The 5,655-nt window shown below is 37.5% G+C and overlaps 1 long non-coding RNA gene across 1 annotated transcript in view; it reads left to right on the top strand.

Annotated features, from left to right (window-relative positions):
* The window catches only part of LOC140337713 (uncharacterized), a 5,874-nt gene extending 2,402 nt beyond the window's left edge, over positions 1-3,472 (top strand). Inside the window, exon 2 of the long non-coding RNA XR_011922122.1 lies at positions 3,005-3,472. This is a non-coding gene — a long non-coding RNA (uncharacterized lncRNA). The remainder of the gene's footprint in view (positions 1-3,004) is intronic.
* Positions 3,473-5,655: the final 2,183 nt, after the last annotated feature.

Here is a 5,655-nt window from a genome sequence, read left to right as displayed (position 1 = left end):
AAGGTTCTCTGGAAATTTTTGCAAATGGTTATGGAGATAGTGTACCATAGGGTAGTAGCTCAAAGTTGCACTCAAATTTTTAAAGTTTAAGAACAAGTTTTGTACCAGTTCTTTATAATTTTGTGCTTTATGGTTACCCAAGACGTTCTTGACAACCATTACATAGCTGTGCCAGGCAGAAGCTTCAGTATCAGTCACGTAACTTGAAAAATTGAATCATTTATCAATTTCCGAATCTGGGGTCCATCAAAGATTCCTGCTTTTCATTTTTCAGTACTCAATCCAGGGAAGGATCTACAAATGTATTTGAAGCAATCACTGTCCTTGTTCAGAGCTCTAACAAATTGCTTTATTAATCCCAACTTTATGTGTAGTAGAGGGAGAATGATTTTTTCTTTGTCAACCAATGGCTCGGTAATGATGTTCGCTTCACCTTTTTTCATGTTTTACCTTGGCGGCCATGTCACTTTTTTCCAGTGATCCTGCTTTGCTCTACTATACCACAAGCAGATGAAACATGGGTACTTTATGTATCCACTTTACTGTCCAAGTAGGAAGCTCACCATTTTTAAATCAACACATATAGACCATTGGTGTTTATGATAGCAAAGCTTTTGTAAAACCATTTTGATATTTTCATATTCTTCTTTAAGTTTTGTTGAGTGACAAATTGGAATTGATGCATAGCAGTTGCCATTATGCAGTAAAACAGATTTTAAACTTCGAATGGAACTGTCTATGAAAAGCCGCCAGTCTTCTGCTAGGTATTCTGGTACTCCCATATGGGCTAGTAGTCCAGGTACTCCCACTTGTTTTTCTTGTAAAGACTAAAACCTTTTACATTCACAGCACAAAAATAATCATTATGATGATTTTTGGGCTCTCACCTTACCATAGGTCACAAGTAGGAACTTGAATGGCGCGACTTGGACTTGAGTCTGACTTAAGTGACCTAATGAATGACTTGCAACTCGACTCTGGGCAGGATCAGAGCTCTGGTTCTATGTGGGGACAAATTTCAATAAATGAAGTGACTTAACTTGGGTCTCGACTTGGAAGAATTATTGGTGACTTGCGACTTGACTTGGGTCTTGGTGCCAATGACTTAGGACTTGACTTGGGGGGTCACGACTTAGTCCAACCTCTGCCATAGATAAACCAAACATCAATCTTTTCAGTTTTCCATTATTTCACTGTCATAGACACTCTACATCATATAGGGAGCCCAATACTTATATTGGTCTCCCAGATTAATACCAAAATATGCAAGATATGCTTGTTTCACAAATTCAGTAATGTTTCTTCTCTGTTTTTGCTGAGAATATTCACCACAAATGTAGCAAAATACATTAGGGTCATTTAAACAACTTTTTCTTGAAGAACTCATATTTCTGTAAAAAAATGTATGAATAAAAAGAAAGCAAATTAAAATTTCATGAAAATAATACTACATTTAATATATAAAATGCAAAACATTGGTGTAAATAAAGTTTAATAATAATATGCTTTGTTAACATTTGTTATTGTTAAAATCCTCTATTCCGATTCCTGTATCACAAGAACTAGAGCTAATTCAATGAAACTGATGTAATTTCTGGATTCAGCTAACCTGAAATACACTAAATATAGTGAAAAATCTTTGGCAAGTGAAAATTTTTTTTTTTGATGAGCTGTGTTATAGGTAACCGAACAGTGAACATATACAGTCACAAATAACATTGCAGGGTCATGCGGGGGATCTGATGCATTGAATTCATCAGTTTAGGGCTTGTGTTTGAGGTCATTGAAGGTGCAACCACATAGAGGGTGCATATAGAAATACAGGAAGCCTCTAATGACCACTTGAAGATTAAGTGGATAGGAAAAGGTGCCAGAGCAAACCTAACACTTGGAGCTTAGGCCTAATTTTCAATATTGTGTGAGGCAGGTAGAGGTGTATTAATGGATCTTTTCAACAGATGAGATAGCCATGGCTATGTCCATGTCTATTTTCAGATTTTTACGAAGACTAGACAGTGTTTTTCAGATTCAAAAGCAAAAGCTCACCACTGGGCAATATTTTCTGAGCTAAAGGCTAAAGCAGATGTTGGGGATGCTTCATGTGTGGAGACACAGAAGGTTTTATTCATGTTTCTCTCTTGTATGGTCTATCTGCCATTTAATGTCTATGGCCATCATCATCACATGCATCCCCCCCCACTTTCAGTACCTTGATTTCCCTATAGTGAAATACATTAGCAGATAACCTGTCAGGGTATAGATAGACAGGACTGCTCAGTATGCTATAGGCTTGTAAGATACAAGCTTACATGTGATAATATGGAAAAAGGTAAAGGGGAACACAAACATAAGTTGACCGTTTTCTGCCAAATTTGAACATTATTTACATTTTTGATAGTATTTGAGTAGAAAAGAAGTTTTAATACAGTGCAGCAAAATAGGTAGAATACATAATGGTCCTGAGAAGGTTTCAGTCCATTTTAATAATCTTTCCAATAATTCCACAGTATATCACAACCAGTATTTCATATTTACCATTTTTTGGTACATAAATTCCCATCTACAAGTTGCTGTTCTGGTGCAGTGCGTGCTGGGGTTAGATCTAAGCGTTACCATGCACTGTGGTGTGCTGGACTGCATGTTTGTCAGAGGTGAGTGGTATAGAGGTGCTAACAAAAGTGAATAGGTAAGAATAAATGTAAGAATAGTACACCGTTTTAATGAGCATTACAGAGTTTGTACATAAGAATTAGAATGGAGCATAGCTACTTGAATGTATGGGGAAATTACTTATGTTTTAGATCAGCTTGATTTGCTTTGACGTTGGCTGCTTTTGTTTGCAATGGGATTGACTTCCATGAAGGAAGGTGTAGTTTTGATACATAAGATTAGGACAGAATGTCACCCATAAAAAAAAAAAAAAAAACACAGCATGTATGTGGCTGTCATTTAAAGACTTGCTTACAAAACCTTTTTTTGTGTTTCTTGTTTTGTCTTTCGCCAGCAAATCACAACAGTTCAACCAGTTACTGAAAATGGAGCTTCAGAGACCACAGTCATGTGTCTCACCATATTAATGTGCTCATTCTGTCATTACATCTTAAACAATTAGAAATATGGTGCCATGCTGAAGAAGATAAAGAAGTGACATCTCAGCAAGTTCCAAGAGAGCTTTGAATCCAACCAAGCATCCTTTATATCAGGGAGCTAAAGACATGAAGACTCCAGGCCGATGATAACAAACATTTTTTAAAATATATTTTTTCAATTGTTTAGACTGTTATTAACAGATTTTACTAAATAAAAGTTTTTTTAAAAAAAGTTTTGTAATTTGGAAATTCAAACTTACCAGCCAGTAACTCTAAACTTTACTAACAGCAAAATAATGTGTTGGTTTTTAAATACCAGCTTGCACAAACCCTGCAAGTGACCCTGTCAAAACTTTAAAAATAAAGATAAAAGCACTGACAAATCTGAAATGTTTACTTACAAGACCATAGCTTTCTTCCAGGGGTTGCTTGCACTTCCTTAAGAAGTAAACAATGAAACCTACAATGACTTTTAATGTTCTGGGAGTCATTTCAAAACTGATCACCCCCAAACCTTTGCTTGTTAAAACCTAACCCCTACTTACCTGTACTGTGCTGATATCCTTTGTATGAAGGACCAAGCTTTTGTGCTAAAAGCTGCTGTTTCATTATTTTGATACTTAGAAAGCTAAAGCAGTTTAAAGCAGTGCCTTTTTTATGGGAAAAAAAATCCTTTTATGTTAATGTCATTGGTCGCATCTGAAATCCAGTCTTTCCCTGCACCTATGGGAAAATCAGAGCAGGTGCCTTAGGTTACATATTGTCAGAGACCAACTGTAGCAATATCTCTGCACTTCTAGAACACAGGGTTCAGAGAAGAGTACAGGTTTCTGAACTGCATTAGTATGTAGGCAACCTTAGTTACTACCCATACTGTATATAGCTCTTTGATCAAGTGGAGGTGGAAAAAACAGTTTGAAAACAAAAGAAGTAACCAAACACTGTAAGTAAACTTTTATAACTCCTTGTAAACAAAAATTGTAACTGGGAAAATGAGTGGTAGCAAGGTGGAAGGTTTGGTTCACTACAGAGTCTGCCGTATGTATGCACAAATGGAGCAACAGCTCCTAGGTGAATACCGCTGTGACAGATGTGAGCAAGTTGCCTTTCTGGTATCTCGCATTGCAGAGCTAGAGAATCACATTGCATCTCTGTAATCACTGGATCACCTTGAGAGGGGTCTCCTGCTCACTGAGCAGGCAGTTAATGGCTTAGATGTGGAGGGTGGAGAGGTTAGTCAGGATGAACATGTAGAGAGTTGGGTTAATGTAACTAAAGGGAGTGGTAGGGACACCCGGAAAAGGAAGGCCAGCCCTGTGTTTTAGCACCCCAACATGTTTGCAAAGTTATGTGAAGATGTGCAGGTGGCAGACCCAGTGGTGGCAACTCTAGATGTTACTGCTACCCCTAACATCCAGGAGAGCAGCACATCTAGTAGTGGCGGGGAGGGAACCGCAGGAAATAAAATTGGTTTTTATAGGGGATTCTATGATCAGGAGGTCTGATAGAATAGTTTGTCGCCCGGATCCCTTTAACTGAATGGTTTGCTGTCTCCCTGGTGCCAGGGTTTGGCATGTGGTGGACCGAGTGGACAAACTACTGAAGGGGCTGGACAGGACCCAGCTGTCTTGGTCCATGTTAGAACCAATGACAATATAGATGGAAGATGGAGGATCCTTAAAAATCAGTTTAGGGAACTAAGTTTCAAGCTGAAGAAAAGGACCTCCTAAGGCTATGTTCTCTGGAATTTGCCTGTGCCATCCACAACACAGGAAAGGCAGAGGGAGCTTAGGCAGCAAAACGCATGGCTTAAGTCCTGGTGCAAAAGGGAAGGGTTTGGGTTCATAAAGCACTAGGCTGACTTTTCATTGGGGTGCAACCTTTATGCTAGAGATGGTTTGCACCTAAATGAAAGGGGGTCTGCTGTGCTAGGGGAAGGATTTAGGGGAATGGTGGAGGGATATTTAAATTAGGACAGAGGGGGGTGGGACAGTTTAATAAGGTGGCAGAAAGGTTAATTAGGGGTACGACACTAGTGGAGGGTGGATTGGAAATAGTTGGGGGAAGGGTTATGGATAATTGTAAGGAGCTTCCCATGTTACAAACAAACATTGGATTGTGCAGTACTAATTGTACTAAAAAACAAAAGAATTTGGCAAACAATGATGGTAAAAGCAGCAATGGTTTAACCCCCTAGCGGTCTGATTCTATCCAAATTTCTTTGCAAAAAGTGATACAATTTTTTTGCATGAAAATTAAAATAAATTTAATACACTTAAAAAAAAGCACACAAAAAAAAAAAATTAAATAAAAAAAATATAGTTTAACACGCAATATAATTGTACGGCAGCATATAATATATAAATGGTGGTAAAAGCCATATATCCAAATATTCTATCCAAATTTCTGTGCAAAAAGTGATACAATTTTTTTGCATGGAAATTTATTTTACTTTGTAAGCTATAATTCTTGGGCAAAACTCACCAAAATATGTACAGTAGTTAATAAATTTAATAAATTTTAGCAATAAACTTTTAATAAAGTTTAACATGCAATATAACTGTAC

This window comes from Pyxicephalus adspersus, chromosome 1 (genome assembly GCF_032062135.1).
Source record: "Pyxicephalus adspersus chromosome 1, UCB_Pads_2.0, whole genome shotgun sequence".
Classification (NCBI taxonomy): Eukaryota; Metazoa; Chordata; class Amphibia; order Anura; family Pyxicephalidae; genus Pyxicephalus; species Pyxicephalus adspersus.
Note: the sequence above shows the minus strand (reverse complement) of the source record. Positions and strands in the feature narration are given on the sequence as shown.